This window comes from Phyllobates terribilis, unplaced genomic scaffold (assembly GCF_046119375.1).
Source record: "Phyllobates terribilis strain yellow unplaced genomic scaffold, ASM4611937v1 Scaffold_8__6_contigs__length_399053987, whole genome shotgun sequence".
NCBI classification, from domain to species: domain Eukaryota; kingdom Metazoa; phylum Chordata; class Amphibia; order Anura; family Dendrobatidae; genus Phyllobates; species Phyllobates terribilis.
This window is the reverse complement of record NW_027362768.1, coordinates 383370531-383388855: the sequence shown is the minus strand read 5'-3', so window position 1 is coordinate 383388855 and position 18325 is coordinate 383370531.

The window sequence follows — 18325 nt, the reverse complement described above, 5'->3', positions numbered from 1 at the left end:
GCACATTGTGATATTTTGCCGCGTGACTCGTGCCACGGACAAAGTCTTTGTCGCCGTCTGCCTTATATTCTTCCAATATGAGAGCGATCGTGAGCAGCCAGCGCTGCCGTCAGTCGCACACAGGACGGTTTTCAGCTTCTAAATGTAAATAACAATGTTCCAATTCACTGACAGCAAGCGGAGATTCCGAGAGCGGCGAGGAGGCGGCACAGGGGGGGGACGTCCGGCATCATTGACACTTTTCGGTGCACATTCTCCTTGTTTTCATCACTTTATGGAGTTTGTGGCATTTCTGACGCGTTTCACGTCTTCAGTCTCACTTTCTGGTCCTTTTTACCATCGTCGTCGTGTTTAGAGCCGAGAAAACTTCTCTGACAGATTCATAATTTGCGCAGATTTTGGCGCACTTTTACAAATTGCAACCAAAATCTGATGATAATTGCACCAAATTTACCGTTCATTGTGCGTTTTCAGGAATTAGTTGTGATTTACGTTGCCGATGTGATGACAGCACGCACCAACATAACGGCGCTTCCAATCTTTGGCGGCGTCTTGTTCACGTTCCGCTCAGTCGTTGGCGATATGAGTGGAGCCGGGTGATTCCTGGTGTCGGCTGAGCCGCCATTTATTGTACGGCGCAGGTTTCTCCATTGTCAGGAGCTAATAATTCGGCTCCTCGGCTCGTAGACCTGAGCTCACCGGTAACGTCTCCACCAACGTCGCCTGCTTGTGGTTGTTGTGATGATAAATTATGTTCCTCAGACGCACAACACCGGAGCTGGCAAAATCCACGGGTCAGGAGTACAGACCCACCCGGCGGCTGCGTACACAGCTGGTCCTGGTAATACGAGGCACTTCAGTCCACTCCAACTTCCCAGGGCTTCCTAGAAACAGAGCAACCTGTTATTGATTGTACCCAGGAGCCTTCATCTTCTTGTGCCGAAAATGTCTACATTGCAGCCATAAATCAATGCAATGCACCCTGTAGCTGTTACAACTCTCCTGTTAGGTTTTTTTTTAGTTTGCTGGTCACATGACCATTTTGCCTATTTAATCCGGCTCCGCCCTCCTGGCTTTGCTGGACTTCATTTGTATTTACTACTGTTGAGCTAGCTTGTTGCTCTATTGCCGTTCTCTGTTAGTTTTGCTAGGTCTTCGGACCTCTATGCTTTTTGTTGTGTGTTTGTCTTTGACTGCTACTATTTCTGCTAGGAGGTGTCCAACTTGTCCCAGTCCCTAGATCTTGTAGGGATCCCTCCCCCACATCTATAGGTCTGCGTTCAGACTAGCCGAGGACTTTAGCGGGTCTGATCGCAGGATCAGGTTCCCCGTTACATCGTAGGGATCTAGTTTAGTTCTATTGTAGGGACAGATCTCCTGCCTTTCCTTAGTCTCTGTAGCAGATCATAACAGTAGCTGTCTATAGAGGGGCAAAAACTGCAGGATAAGGCCACAGAAAGCTGCCAGACATAGGATCAATCACCCCAAAAGGTGCAAAGATGGGTTCTCAAAGGGAAGATCCAGATCCTTCTATCCTCCTCCTCCAGACCCCTTTGTTCTTTCCAGACCCTCTATTCTTCACTAGACTTCTCTGTCCCCCATATACATCTGCTCCTCTTACAGACCCCTGCATCCCCTGTAGACTCCTCTGTCCTCATCCGGGCCCTTCTGTCTCCTGATACACATCTGCCCCCCTCCACACCCCTTTGTTCTCTCCAGACCCTCTATTCTTCACTAGACTTCTCTGTCCCCCTGTGACGACACAGCATTTATATAAGCCTGAACGTTGACTCTGGAGGTGATGTTTGTTGCAATATATTGTGCTGCTCTCCTTGGAGGACAGGGACGCAGGGTTATTGAACAATCGATGTTTGCTAATATGTTGATTACCCATTGTCTAAGTCCATGCAACTTGTTGACCTGCAAACAGGGAAAGACAAACTATGCAAATTGATTAAAAAAAATCAAACAATGAGAGTTGACCTCATCCCACCTTTCCCCCTGACCTGTGGATAATGGCCTGGTGGACAGATGTGTGTAAATAAAGGGATCTATATCCTTCTGCAAAGAGATTTTACAGAACAGCAGCCAGGACACCATTGCTATAACCGGAGGAATATAGATTTGATCCACTGCCCATCACTGAGCCCAGGGAGACGTTTGGAGAACCCAGGTTGGGACCCTCAGGTCTCCTGGCCTTGTACTTCGACAGACTGTCAGCTTCCTAAGCTTGTCATTACCTCCTCTCTGTGGGTGCCTGCCAAAAGCGGAGTGCCACTGGTGGGGGTAGTTGGACCTGGAAGCCCAGAAGCCGCAGCTGCTCTATTCCTGGCGAGTCAGCGGAAGGGTGAGACTGTGTAATTTGCAACATCTCGGGTATTTCCTGGGATTGTCCTATATGTTTATTGTTTGTTGATTGTTCAATAAAGTATTGCCACGCTGTTTACCCTCACCCTGTGTTGTCTGAATAGTATTCTGCCCATGGGAAAGGAGAGCATGCGTTCAGTGGGATGAGACCTTGTCCATGCGGTCTTTCTAAAGACAGCTGGGCTAGCGGACAAGAGCACCAGTGACCCTCGTGTCTCCAAACCCCCGTATACATCTGTTGCTCTTACAGACCCCTTCAGACCCCTCTGTCCCCCTTTGATCTTCTCCAGCTTCCTCCGGCTATATCTTATCATCACTTTATCAGGCTTGTGGAAATCCAGGATACTCGATGGTTCTTTTTTTGACATTTGCTTTCGGGGAACATCCAGGACATCTCCTTATATATCAGATGGTTGGACGACAGTGGGATCAGCAAACAACATTCTCATGTGTGGGGCCACCATTAGGCTGCATTCGCACACTGGTGTTTGTGGTGGGTTGCTCGGTAGCAGCCCCAATTTGTGCCCTGCAGACCAGTTACAGTTCTTATCACAGCCGAGACCCCTGAGTAGCGTCTGTTACTGACATTCCCAGCACAATGTACCTATATTACATCACAGGTCTCCGCCATGACCCTGCGCTGCCCGACATCCCATGCAGATGCCCAATCAGCAGCCAAATCTCCTCCTGGACCAATCACTAGAGTCGGCCAGAGACGACCACAGACAGGACCATTGATGGTTATCAGACTGGATGGTCAGGAGCCTCTTGGCAAACCAACACACTATGGACACCGTGGTAATATGCGGCCGGCGCATCAACTTGCGATACCGGGTGGATTCATGCAGATTTCCCTCCGCTTTGCATCATCTTCTTGATCTTTCCTTCTCTTTTCCGTTTTATTGCAGAACATATCATGGAGCATTAAGTCAACAGCCGTCTGGAAAGAATAAATTCCTCCCCGCGATATTCACCTTCCATTTACTTAGCAATGTTGACATAACAAAGGATAATATTTCACGGCTCGAGATCTGCACTGATTCAACATCACACCCCCCCCCCACTCCTTAGATACAAAAGGTCCTTGAGGTCGATTTGCCAAAATGTTGTAAGAGGAAGACTCCCCACCTTGCATAACAAGACCCTGAGCGGAGCTTATACCCTGATGATTCCGGATTGGATCATCTCAAAGATTTGCAGGAAACGTTACATCTTATTACTATTATCATGGTGAAAGGTGTCACTTTCTGGCTTTCTTGTTGCCAGTAGCTTTTTTTTTTTTTTTGCAAAACAATTCTAGAAAGGGTCCGAGTTGTGCTTAGAATTGCGGAGGATCATCATAATAGGAATCCACCTGTCACGGGTGTGTTGCCACGAAGATCGTCACGAGTACACAGCCTGACTTCTCGCAGCTGACTTGTTGGTGCTTTGTGTTTTTTCGGCAGTGAAGGAGTTAATTCTCTCTCTCTCTGGGCTAGCTGAGGTCCAGCCTCGCCCAGCTGCAATCAATGCTTCTTTAGTGAGACTCCTTCATATTCCTGCAGGTCTGTTTGGGAGGTGTCGGTGAAAGCTTTTCATTCAGACTTACAGAGCGGATCGTGGTGTTTGGAGTTGCTGAGATAAGTGTATTTGGAAGTGTTTTTTCCCTTTCCTCGCTTTATCATTTATCTCCTTTCCCGTTGGTGTTCCCTCTGTTGTAGTTGTGTAGAAGTTGTATGCAAGGTGGTTTTGGTTTTTCCCTTGTACTGTCTCGTTCGTCTAAATACTGTGTGTGGGCATATTATTTCTGGTTCCCAATTGTTGTGATCGGGGTCCTTCTCAGGACTAGATTACTGAGGTGCAGGGATCCTCAGGAGGTAGGGGTTACGCTGGCGGCCTGGACCTCTGTACCTTTAACAGTACCTCCAGGTTGAGGGATTAGTCAGGGCCCCAGCTTAGGGTCAGCTTAGGCCCCCTACCTCCAGTATTCTGTGACAGTGACATTTTCACCGACCAACTTAGTTTTTCTCCAGCTACTATGGATCCAGTAGCCGGTCTAGCTCGGCAGTTGCAGAGTTTGTCCATGGGGCTGGCGGACGTTAGGTCCAAGGTTTTGCATCCTCTGGAGCAAGCCGGACCAGAACCTAAAGTAGCTCTCCCTGACAGGTTCACTGGGGGGCGGGACAAGTTTTTTGTTTTCCGGGAGGCATGCAAATTGTACTTTCGGCTGCGGCCTCGGTTATCGGGCAGCGAAGAACAAAGGGTGGGAATTGTCATCTCGCTCCTACAAGGGGACCCACAATCTTGGGCGTTCTCTCTTCCCCCAAGCTCCCCGGTTCTCCAGTCAGTGGATAGGTTTTTTGCTGCTCTGGGACTCGTATATGATGACCCAGATCGGATCTCCCTTGCTGAGTCTAAGTTACGTAGGATTCAGCAGGGAGATCGTCCGGCGGAGGAATTCTGTTCGGAGTTCCGTAGGTGGGCCACGGACACCCAGTGGAATGACCCGGCTCTTAGGAGCCAGTTTTGTCATGGTTTATCCGACAAATTACAGGATGTGTTGGCACAGTATGACTCTCCCGCGTCACTGGAAGCCGCTATGGCCCTTGCCATTCGCGTTGACAGACGGCTTCGTGAGAGGTGCGGGATAACTCTACCCCCTGTAATGTCTCCACCTCCTTCAAGGTCCCCTCATATGGTGGTTCCCCTGGTCAGTCCGGAGGAGCCTATGCAATTAGGAGGGACATCATTTCGGGGAAGGGGACCGGTGGAGCGCCATAAGACAGGAAGGTGTTTCCTCTGCGGGAAAAAGGGACATTTTATTGGGGGGTGTCCATCCCGTCCCTTGCAGAGTAAAGAGTCGTCGAAAAAACTGTTGATCCCAGGTTGTGTGGTGGACGGCAATCTGGGAGTAGGTATTTCGTCCCTAGGTTCGTCTCAGTTTCTCGTACCGGCGGAGGTGGTGGTGGGTGCGAGAACTGAGAGGATATCTGTTCTTCTGGATAGTGGGGCCGGGGCTAATCTGGTTGATGCTCGGTTTGCCCGGGTTCAAGGTATGCGATTGAGTGAGTTGGCTAAACCCATCCCCATATTCTCGATCGATGCCAGGCCTCTCGGTCAGGGAAGTTTTTTGCAAGCTGTGCATGGCGTAAAACTTCAAGTGGGGGCAATACATAAAGAACTGTTGTCTTGCTACGTGTTGGAGGGTCTTCCCACTCCTATAGTGTTGGGCCTTCCTTGGTTAGCTAAGCATAACCCGGTTATTAATTGGCAAACCAGAGAGATAAGCCAATGGAGTAAATTCTGTAATAAAAACTGCATGAACACGGTCATCGGTGCGGTTACTCCTTGGGTCTTACCTCCATTTCTGGCGGACTTTGAGGATGTATTCTCGGAGAATGGGTGTCAGGAACTACCTCCTCATCGCGAGTATGACTGTTCTGTAAAACTGCTCCCTGAGGCCAAGTTACCTAAAGCTAGGTTGTATAACCTTTCTGGTCCTGAGAGGCAGGCCATGAAGGATTATATTTCTGAAAGTCTGGCTAAGGGGCATATTAGACCTTCATCTTCACCGGTGGCCGCGGGGTTCTTCTTTGTTAAGAAGAAAGATGGAGGCCTACGCCCTTGCCTGGATTTCCGTGAACTTAATCGGATTACGGTCCGAGATCCGTATCCGCTCCCACTTATTCCCGATCTCTTTAATCAGATCGTGGGCGCCAAATGGTTCTCTAAGTTGGATCTCAGGGGGGCGTACAATCTGATTAGGATGAAGGAGGGGGATGAGTGGAAGACGGCTTTTAACACTCCGGAGGGGCATTATGAGAACCTTGTCATGCCATTCGGTCTGACTAATGCCCCGGCGGTGTTTCAACACTTTGTTAATGATATTTTTCGCCACCTGGTGGGACAGTTTGTTGTCATATATCTGGATGATATCTTAATTTACTCGCCGGATCTGGTGTCTCATCAGGAGCACGTTAGACAGGTGTTACAGATCTTGCGGGATAATAAACTGTATGCCAAGTGGGAAAAGTGTGTGTTCGCCGTACAGGAACTCCAGTTTTTAGGCTTCCTGGTTTCAGCGTCCGGTTTTCGTATGGACCCTGGGAAAGTGCGGGCAGTTCTTGAGTGGGATCGGCCGGAGAATCTTAAGGCACTACAACGTTTCCTGGGGTTTGCTAACTATTACCGGAAGTTCATTCGTAATTTCTCGTCCATGGTTAAGCCTCTCACAGACATGACTAAAAAGGGGACGGATTTTTCTAGGTGGTCTGACAAGGCTTGTCAAGCATTCTCCTCCTTGAAAAAATGTTTTGCCTCGGCACCCATACTCATTCAACCTGATGCGTCTCAGCCATTCTTTGTAGAGGTAGACGCTTCCGAGGTAGGGGTGGGAGCAGTATTGTCACAGGGTTCGTCCCCTGGTAAGTGGCATCCGTGCGCCTTTTTCTCTAAAAAATTGTCGTCCGCTGAGAGGAATTACGATGTCGGCAATAGGGAACTCTTGGCCATTAAGTTAGCTTTTGAGGAGTGGCGCCATTTTTTGGAGGGGGCAGTTCATCCGGTCACCGTCATCACCGATCACAAGAACCTGCTATATCTGGAGTCCGCTAAACGTCTGAATCCCAGACAAGCTAGGTGGTCATTGTTTTTTACCAGGTTTAATTTCGTCGTTACATATCGTCCTGGGTCTAAAAATGTAAAGGCGGATGCCTTATCTCGTAGTTTCCCTGGGGCCGGGAATACGGACGACCCGATTCCTATTCTTCAGGAGGGGGTGGTGGTTTCGGCAGTATGCTCTGAGCTGGAGGAGGAGATATTGGAGGCTCAGGGGGACGCCCCTGTTGGACCTCCGGGGAGACTGTTCGTTCCAGATCAGTTGCGACAAAAGGTGATCGAGGCACACCATAACTCAGTTTTTGCAGGACACCCGGGGAGTAAAGCAACTGTGGATCTCCTCTCGCGTCGGTTTTGGTGGCCTAACTTACATAAAGAGGTGGTAACTTTTGTCGCGTCCTGTGGGGTTTGTGCGCGCTCTAAGACCTCACATACCCGTCCGTCTGGGGCCCTCTTACCTTTGAAGATCCCGGAGCGTCCTTGGACTCATCTGTCTATGGACTTTATTACGGACCTCCCTCCGTCTTCGGGTAAAACGGTCATACTCGTTGTAGTGGACAGGTTCAGCAAGATGGCACATTTTATCGCTCTTCCGGCTCTCCCTAATGCTAAAACTCTTGCGCAGGTGTTCATTGGGGAGATTGTGAGGCTTCACGGGGTACCCTCCGAGGTGGTGTCTGATCGGGGGTCTCAGTTTGTGTCCAAGTTCTGGAAGGCGTTTTGTGCACGGCGGGGGATGCATTTGTCATTCTCGTCGGCTTTTCATCCTCAGACCAATGGTCAGACGGAACGTATGAACCAGAGCTTGGAGACATATCTTCGGTGTTTTGTGTCAGAGAACCAGGAGGACTGGGCTTCTTTCCTACCTCTGGCAGAGTTTGCTCTCAATAATAGGCGGAGCGAGTCCACTGGTAAGTCCCCGTTTTTTGGGGCATATGGTTTTCACCCCCAGTTTTGTACTTTCAGTAGGGGGGGCTCTTCGGGGGTTCCGGAGGAGGAACGATTTTCCTCATCTCTCGCTTCAGTATGGAGAGGGGTGCTGAAGAATCTGAATACTATGGGGAACCGATACAAACGTATGGCTGATAGGAGGAGAGTGTCTGGTCCGGACCTAAGTGTGAACGATCAGGTATGGTTGTCTACCAGGAATATTAAACTTAAGGTTCCCTCCTGGAAACTGGGTCCCAGGTTCATCGGGCCGTACAGAATCAGTTCTATTATTAATCCGGTGGCATTCCGTCTTGACCTCCCCCCTACGTTTAAAATTCACAACGTGTTTCACAGATCATTGCTTAAGAGGTATGTGGCGCCGGTGGTACCGTCACTTTTACCTCCCCCTCCTGTGGTTGTCAATGGTAACTTGGAGTTCCAGGTATCGAGGGTCATTGATTCACGCTTTAATCGCCGGTCCCTTCAGTACTTGGTTCATTGGAAGGGGTATGGTCCTGAGGAGAGGATGTGGGTTCCTGCGTCGGATATTAACGCAGACCGATTAGTTCGGGCCTTCCACACGACTCACCCGAATAAACCTGGCCCTGAGGGTCCGGAGGCCCCTCGTAGAAGGGGGGGTACTGTCACGGGTGTGTTGCCACGAAGATCGTCACGAGTACACAGCCTGACTTCTCGCAGCTGACTTGTTGGTGCTTTGTGTTTTTTCGGCAGTGAAGGAGTTAATTCTCTCTCTCTCTGGGCTAGCTGAGGTCCAGCCTCGCCCAGCTGCAATCAATGCTTCTTTAGTGAGACTCCTTCATATTCCTGCAGGTCTGTTTGGGAGGTGTCGGTGAAAGCTTTTCATTCAGACTTACAGAGCGGATCGTGGTGTTTGGAGTTGCTGAGATAAGTGTATTTGGAAGTGTTTTTTCCCTTTCCTCGCTTTATCATTTATCTCCTTTCCCGTTGGTGTTCCCTCTGTTGTAGTTGTGTAGAAGTTGTATGCAAGGTGGTTTTGGTTTTTCCCTTGTACTGTCTCGTTCGTCTAAATACTGTGTGTGGGCATATTATTTCTGGTTCCCAATTGTTGTGATCGGGGTCCTTCTCAGGACTAGATTACTGAGGTGCAGGGATCCTCAGGAGGTAGGGGTTACGCTGGCGGCCTGGACCTCTGTACCTTTAACAGTACCTCCAGGTTGAGGGATTAGTCAGGGCCCCAGCTTAGGGTCAGCTTAGGCCCCCTACCTCCAGTATTCTGTGACAGTGACACCACCACAGTGGGGCGCACAAGATCCTAATGATTTGCCCTGGAGCAAATTTCAACAATTTGTGTCTTTTCTCATAAACAAAGAAAAATGTGCTAACTTCTTTGACCTTTCTCTAAATGGTCTCATTAGTCAACACTTTAGTGTCTGTTGGAACCTGTTTCTCTTCTCCTGTCATGTCACCCACATAGAGGAAGTGCAGCCGTAGCGCTATCGTCTTCTTATATTTGTTATATTTGTTCTCATACACAGTACATTACGTACTAGGACAGCCATACCCTATGCGACACCAATAAAGAAAACAATGGTGATCGGGAAGTGATTGATGAGAACTATAGGTAAAAATCTACGTCAGTAGACTCCATCGCGTCTCCTCCTCGGAATTTCCACCCGTTGACCACAATTTTTATGACAAATGAATCAATGGTCTGGTCAGGTCAGTCCAATTTATTGGAAGATGAAACAAAAAACGCGGAGTAAAAACCTCCTGGAATGTGGAAAATCGAAATTTTCACTAATATGTTAGAGCAGTTCACATTAAATTATAACAGGGCAACCCAGGATCCAGTAATGATCATCAAGAAGTCCTTGACAGGGTCTAGAAAAACATAGACTTGTCCAGTCCTCAATGGTATTTTCTACAGATGTAAAAGCTCCAATGCAGAGAAAAAGGACAGGTAAAGTGACACCTTTCAATACTTTAAAGAGTATTCGTGAAGAACATGCACCAAACCAAGGAAATAGAGAAGAGCATGGTGCTAGCCAAGGAAAATAGTGTAGAACATTGACCTAGCCTAATAAAATGGTGAAGAAAATGGACCAAACCAAGGAAAAGGGAGAAGAGCATGGACCAAACCAAGGAAAATGGGGTAAAGCATGGAAAAAAACAAGGACAATGGGATAAAGCATGGACCAAGCCAAGGAAAATGGTGAAGAACATGGACCAAGCCAAGGAAAATGGCATAGAATGTAGACCAAGCCAAGAAAAATTGTGAAGAACATGGACCAAGCCAAGGAAAATGGGGTAAAGCATGGAAAAAAACAAGGACAATGGGATAAAGCATGGACCAAGCAAAGGAGAATGGTGAAGAACATGGACCAAGCCAAGGAAAATGGCATAGGATGTGGACCAAGCCAAGAAAAATTGTGAAGAACATGGACCAAGCCAAGGTAAATGGAAAAGAAGATGGACCAAACCAAGGAAAATGGTGCAGAACATGGATCAAACCAAATTAAAATGAAGAACATGGATCACACGAAGAAAAGTTGTGAAGAAAGTGGACCACGTCAAGTAGATAGGAGAAGAGCATGGACCAAATCAAGAAAAATGGTGAAAAACATGGACGAAGCCAAAGAACTTGGTGAAGAACATAAGTAAGACCAATGAAAATGGTAAAAAAGGACCAAACCAAAAAAAGGTAAAGAAAATGGACAAAGCTAAACAAAATGGACCAAGCCAAGGAAAATGGAGAAGAAAATGGACAATGTTGAAAAACGTGGGCCAAGCCAAGGATTATGGTGAAGACAGTAGACCAAACAAATGGACATGGTGAAGAACATAAGTGAAACCAAGGAAAAAGGTCAACAAGGAAAAAACCAAGGAAGATGATGAAAAACGTAGACCAAGCCAAGGAAAACGGCGTAGTATGTGTATGGACCAAACCAAGGAAGATGGTAAAGAATGTTGACCAAGGCAATGTAAATGTTGAAGAACATGCAACTAGCCAAGAAAATGGAAAATAATGTGGACCAAAATAAGGAAAATTCTGCAGATCATTGATGAAACCAAAGAAAATCCTCTTCAAAAACTGGATTGACCGGGCATGTGCTCCATCTCTTAGTGGTAAATATTATCACCATCGCATCATTTATAGATTTTGGCAAATTCCAAGCACAAATACAACCGCCATGCAGATTTTAGGAAACGGATTATCACCTTGATTTTTTTGCCCATTGCTCTGCCGCCATGTCTTATATTGCCTGTGATGACACAGCGTTTATTTTTAATTATGCCAAATGTATTGTTCAGTAGGTCAAGGGACATGAGCCTGTACATTGCCTCTTGTTGAATGTCAATCTGTGGAATGTCTGCTGATTAGATATTGTATTAGCCCACGGCCTTTACTAGTCTACACACCTTGAAGGACAAAAATGCAGGTTAATTGAACAAACAATGAGGGATAAACTTCCCACATCTTCCCCCACCCCAATCCTGTGGGAGAATGCTCTGAATGAGAACTGTGGAATATAAAAAGGGGCTTCCTCTATCTACAGAGAGACTCTACAGGATCAGCCCAAGGGACCATGGCTCCAGCTGGTGGAATACAGATCAGCTCCACTGCCCATGACTGAACTCGCAAAGACGTTTGGAGAAACCCGGTTGAGACTGTACTATATGTTGATGCTGGATGGAGCTGGATACATGTGCTACGGTCGTGGTATCCATCGTCTGGAGGAGCATAGGCTGTGACTGCAGACTATACTGGAGGGAGATACAAAAGCTAGAGGCCAACCAAAAGATGGAAGACAGAGGGTATTGCCTGGTACGGGGGCAGTGGAATTACCGGCCCTCGGTTGGGATCTCCTAGACTGGGGACATTGCATTGTAGCCATCTACCGGGAGTTGCTGTAAGACCGTGGACGTAAGGCATAAAATTAGTTGCATCATTAACCTGCCTAGGTGATTAATACAACGCACAACCTCAGAACTTCACAACGTCTCAGATAAAATATTTACAAACATCAAAGACCAAGAAGACCAATCCCAAAAAGGGAATCTCAATTATCATTGCCTATTAATAACCAAAAACTTGTGCAATTTACTGAATAGAACACCTGGATATAATTACGTCTGGGAAGCTCCACATTTACAGGTGACAGTAAGGAAGAGAACGGAAGCTCAATCATGTCCAAAAAATATCTGACACATTCACACGGCATCCAGCGGAAGAAGGAACCAGATCCGAGAAAATAAAAAAAGTATTCACTCGATATAAAAAGTATTACAACATGATCATAAGGTGGCGGCATCAGTGGAAAAAGTCACAGGATCACCCCAAAAATAGACGTCCAGAAGCATCATCAGTATTAATTATGGAGGTCTTTATGGCTGCACAGGCTGTTTATTCTGTTTCTTCTTAGAAATTGCAACATGGAAGTTGAAAAAGAATGTTTCATTGTTGTATTACTTCGGACCGCTAATTAAAAAATCCTGAGGATATAACTTTGGTACATTTCCATTTATTTCTGAAGATATTGTACAGTCTATGAAAAAAATGAAAGGGTGCCCATAATGGTGAGCAGCACTGTATAATAGCTATATTCTTATACATAGGGGAGTATTATAGTAGTTATATTCTTATACATAGGGGAGTATTATAGTAGTTATATTCTTATACATAGGGGAGTATTATAGTAGTTATATTCTTATACATAGGGGAGTATTATAGTAGTTATATTCCTGTACATAGGGGGCAATATTATAGTAGTTATATTCTTGTACACAGAGGGCAGTATTATAGTAGTTATATTCTTGTACATAGGGGGCAGTGTTATAGTAGTTATATTCCTGTACATAGGGAGCAGTATTATAGTAGTTATATTCTTGTACATAGGAGCAGTTTTATAGTAGTTATATTCTTGTACATAGGGGGCAGTATTATAGTAGTTATATTCCTGTACATAGGGGGCAGTATTATAGTAGTTATATTCCTGTACATAGGGGCAGTATTATAGTAGTTATATTCCTGTACATAGGGGCAGTATTATAGTAGTTATATTCCTGTACATAGGAGAAGTATTATAGTAGTTATATTAATGTATATAGGAGCAGTATTATAGTAGTTATATTCTTGTACATAGGGGCAGTATTATAGTAGTTATATTCTTGTACATAGGGGGCAGTATTATAGTAGTTATATTCTTGTACATAGGAGCAGCATTATAGTAGTCATATTCTTGTACATAGGAGCAGTATTATAGTAGTTATATTCTTGTACATAGGGGCAGTATTATAGTAGTTATATTCTTGTACATAGGGGCAGTATTATAGTAGTTATATTCTTGTACATAGGAGCAGTATTATAGTAGTTATATTCTTGTACATAGGGCAGTATTATAGTAGTTATATTCTTGTACATAGGGCAGTATTATAGTAGTTATTGTAACATTCCTGGCGGCGTCCTTGCATGGTGGTCCATCTCCCACTGTGCAAGAGCGCGCACTTGATCTCCAGTCCAGAATGTCTCCCTGGCTTCCCTCCATGCTGTCTGTTTGTGTCTGTTTCTGCTGCTTAAGGGCGGCGCCCGATCACTTCCTGCTTTTTGTACCTGCTGTGGGTCACACCCCTTGTGCGTCCTCAGCCTATTGCTGTCTGTCACCTGGTATATAGCTCAGCTGCTCCAATCAATCCCTGCCTGAGCATAGTGTTTCATTCAGTGTGTGCTTGCACTCTGAAGGTGCCAGGTCCCGTTCTGTGGTCTCTTGTCTGCCTATCCTGGAGGCTGTATTCCAGGCCTGTCTGAACACGCTCCTAGCCTGTTCCTCCTGCCTTCTAGGGGCCGATTACCTAGATCCGTTCCTGTATCTTGTCTGTCCTGTCTGAACACGCTCCTAGCCTGTTCCTCCCGCCTTCTAGGGGCCGATTACCTAGACCCGCTCCTGTATCTTGTCTGTCCTGTCTGAACACGCTCCTTGTCTGTTCGTCCCGCCTCTCTGGGGGCCGATTACCCAGACCCGCTCCAGTATCTTGTCTGTCCTGTCTGAACACGCTCCTTGCCTGTTCGTCCCGCCTCTCTGGGGGCCGAATTCCCAGACCCGCTCCTGTATCCCGCTGCAGTGTCGGTCTCCTCCGTACACTCAGTTCCAGTCTGAACTCTCTCCTATCCTTTGCCTGTTTTGCCTCTATGTCCGTTCCCTTCCTTTTTCTGCAGAGTCTGAACTCGTACCTAACTCCTGCTTGTTGTCTCTGTACTCCTGTTTGTGAGTTTGTGGTCCACTCGCTACTTCACTGCAAGTACCCTGTGGGTATCTGGCTCTGCCTTACCCTTCCTGTCTGTTCCGTGTGAACAGAGCTCTGTCCCCCCCTGCTCTGCCTTACTCACTGCTCCGGCGGTTCTAGCCTGCTCTGACTCCTTTGCTCACCGCTCCGGCGGTTCTAGCCTGCTCTGACTCCTTTGCTCACCGCTCCGGCGGTTCTAGCCTGCTCTGACTCCTTTTGCTCGCTGCTCTGGTAGCCTTGCTCCGCTCTGACCCTTTTGCTCACTGCTCCGGCAGTCCTGCTTTACTCTTGCTCACTGCTCCAGCAGTCTCGCTCAGCTCTGACCCTTTGCTCACCGCTCCTGGCGGCCTTGTCCTGCTCTACTCTTGCTCACCGCTCCAGGCGGCCCTGTCCTGCTTTACTCTTGCTCACTGCTCCGGCAGTCTCGCTCAGCTCTGACCCTTTGCTCACCGCTCCTGGCGGCCTTGTCCTGCTCTACTCTTGCTCACCGTTCCAGGCGGCCTTGTCCTGCCCTGTTCTCGCTCACCTCTCTGGGCGGCCTCACTCTGCTGTGTTTGTCCGCCACATCTGTGGTTCTGTTCCTGAGTCCCAGTGTGTACTGGGTCCTATCCCGCCAGTGTCCCTACCTGCTAGTGCCTTCCAGTCTGCACTCTAGCTGTGCTTGCCTGTATCCCTCTGCCTGTATTGTTCCTGAGTCCCAGTGTGTACTGGGTCCTATCCCGCCAGTGTCCCTACCTGCTAGTGCCTCCCTGTCTGCACTCTAGCTGTGCTTGCCTGTATCCCTCTGCCTGTATTGTTCCTGAGTCCCAGTGTGTACTGGGTCCTATCCCGCCAGTGTTCCTACATGCTAGTGCCTCCCTGTCTGCACTCTAGCCGTGCTTGCCTGTACCCCCCTGCCTGCATACCAGTCGTGCCTGCATACCAGTCGTGCCTGCATACCAGTCGTGCCTGCCAATTCCCACCAGTCTGTGTGCCAGCCTACCAGTCTGTTCCTGTATTCCCCTGTGTGGGTCAACAGCCGTGTCCGGGGTCTGTCCTGGAGTAGCACCTGGTCCCTCCGCTCGGTTCCTCCTTGGTGCACTGGCGTCGTATGCCGTCGTGCGACCCTGGTCGGATCGGTGGAATACCTAGTTAAGCCCCTCCAGGCATTCACTCTCCGGCACGGTCCAGTGGAATCACTACAATCACACGCACACGCCGCTCAGCCCGGGCGTGTGCATTACAGCATGCTCAGGCCATGGTTCCCGTTGAGCCCCACGGCCTTCGCTCTCTGAGAAGTTTTCCAGCTAATACATGCATTAAAATAAATAAATAAATTTTTTTTTTCTTAGCTGAGTTCCAGGCGAATTACGCACCGTCCAGAAGGATCTATCTGCTCTCGTTCCCGCGGATCCGCTACATTACTATGGGGATCCAAGACAAAGTCGTGCATTTGTGGAGCAATGCATGCTACACTTCAAGTTCTACCCTTTATGTTTTCCCACCGATCGGGTTAAGGTGGCATTCATTATGTCTTACCTGGCGGGTGATGCCTTGGAATGGATCAACCCCCTATATGAAACACAGGATCCGATCCTCCTGGACCTAATGGCCTTCCTGGTGGCCTTTCTAATGGTCTTCGATGATCCTAACCCGGAGGCTCCTGCTGAAGCTTCACTTCCCAATATCCTGGAGCAGCCCCGATGGGTAATGTGTGTGGGTAGCGCAATAGTCCTCCAGCCCAATGAGACTACTGCCCACCCAGAATCCTCACAGGGTGACTACGCTTTCCGGAATACTTCTCCCAACCTCAAGAGGCAGTCCAGACGTGCTAGACGTAGAGGCAAGCCGTCACGCCAGGGTCTGTCCTCCCTGAGACCTCCTGATCCCAACCTTGAAGTCCCTACTGAAGCTTCATCTCCCTGTATCCCGGAGAAGCCCCAACGGGTAATGTGCGTGGGTAGTGCACCAGTTCTCCTGCCCGAAGAGACTTCTGCCCATCCAGACTCCACACAGGGGAACTTCCTGCACCCGGCATCAGATGCTTCACCCACTTTAACTGGTGTGCATGTCCAAGGATGCTCCAAAGCTGTGGTTACCTCAGAGTCTGTGCACCTCTACTACCTGGCGGAGGACCCCCTGTTGCCTCCTGAATCCTCCGGGATACCACTCGATGACAAATGGAGAGAGACTTCTCTACACTCGGTACTCGATACTTTGTCCGCTTCGTCCTGTGAGCCTGACAATGGGTACCCCAAAGTGGTAGTTACCCCCGAGTCTCTACACCCCTCCGACCAGGCGGAGGACCTCCAGTTGTCTCCAGAACCCTTCGGGGTGCTACCTGGTAGCGAAAGGACAGAGACTCTCCTATACTCTATACCTGATACCTCACTCGCTTCGTCCAGTGAGTCCAACCTAGTGTACCCCGAAGCAGAGGTTACTCCCGAGTCTCTACACCCCTCCGACCAGGCGGAGGACCTCCAGTTGTCTCCAGAACCCTTCGGGGTGCCACCTGCTGGTGAATGGACAGAGACTTTCCTATATCCTGGATCTGATACCTCGCTCGCTTCGTCCAGTGAGTCCAACCTAGTGTACTCCGAAGCAGAGGTTACTCCCGAGTCTCTACACCCCTCCGACCAGGCGGAGGACCTCCAGTTGTCTCCAGAACCCTTCGGGGTGCCACCTGCTGGTGAATGGACAGAGACTTTCCTATATCCTGGATCTGATACCTCGCTTGCTTCGTCCAGTGAGTCCGACCTTGTGTACTCTGAAGCAGAGGTTACCCATGAGTCTCTACACCCCTCTGACCAGGCGGAGGACCTCCAGTTGTCTCCAGAACCCTTCGGGGTGCCACCTGGTGGTGAATGGACAGAGACTTTCCTATATCCTGGATCTGATACCTCGCTTGCTTCGTTCAGTGAGTTCGACCTAGTGTACTCTGAAGCAGAGGTTACCCATGAGTCTCTACACTCCTCTGACCAGGCGGAGGACCTCCAGTTGTCTCCAGAACCCTTTGGGGTGCCACCTGGTGGTGAATGGACAGAGACTTTCCTATACTCGGTACCCGATACCTCGCCTGCTTCCTCCAGTGAGTCCGACCTAGTGTACTCTGAAGCAGATGTTTTCTCTGAGCCTCTGCACTCTTCTGACCCGGCGGAGGACCTCCAGTTGTTTCCTGAATTCTCCGGGGTACCACCAGATAACAAAGAGACAGTGACTTTTCCTCATTATGTACCTGATAACCCGTCTATTTCTTCCTGTGAGCTTGACAAGATGTACCTCGAAGCAGAGATTACCCCCAAGTCTCTGTCCCCCTCCAACCCGGTGGAGGACTTCCAGTTGTCTCCTGTACCCTCTGGGGTGCCACCTGAAAATATGTGGAGAGAGACTTCCTTGTGTGCTGTTCCTGGTACTCCACCCGTTTCGTCTGTTGCTAAGGATGGCAGGATAGGAGATAGCATCCTAGCTAACCAGATGAGATCAGTTTTTCCAGTGGACAGTGGAAGTGATCTCCTTGAAGTGAACGACTGGTCCTCGAATTCCCTGCGGAAGATTCTGGCAGGCCTGAAGAAGAGGGGGCGTAAGGGGGGGGGGGTACTGTAACATACCTGGCGGCATCCTTGCATGGTGGTCCATCTCCCACTGTGCAAGAGCGCGCACTTGATCTCCTGTCCAGAATGTCTCTCTGGCTTTCCTCCATGCTGTCTGTTTGTGTCTGTTTCTGCTGCTTAAGGGCGGCGCCCGATCACTTCCTGCTTTTTGTACCTGCTGTGGGTCACACCCCTTGTGCGTCCTCAGCCTATTGCTGTCTGTCACCTGGTATATAGCTCAGCTGCGCCCATCTATCCCTGCCTGAGCATAGTGTTTCTTTCAGTGTGTGCTTGCACTCTGAAGGTGCCAGGTCCCGTTCTGTGGTCTCTTGTCTGCCTATCCTGGAGGCTGTATTTCCAGACCTGTCTGAACACGCTCCTAGCCTGTTCCTCCTGCCTTCTAGGGGCCGATTACCTAGACCCGCTCCTGTATCTTGTCTGTCCTGTCTGAACACGCTCCTTGCCTGTTCGTCCCGCCTCTCTGGAGGCCGATAACCCAGACCCGCTCCAGTATCTTGTCTGTCCTGTCTGAACACGCTCCTTGCCTGTTCGTTCCGCCTCTCTGGGGGCCGATTACCCAGACCCGCTCCTGTATCTTG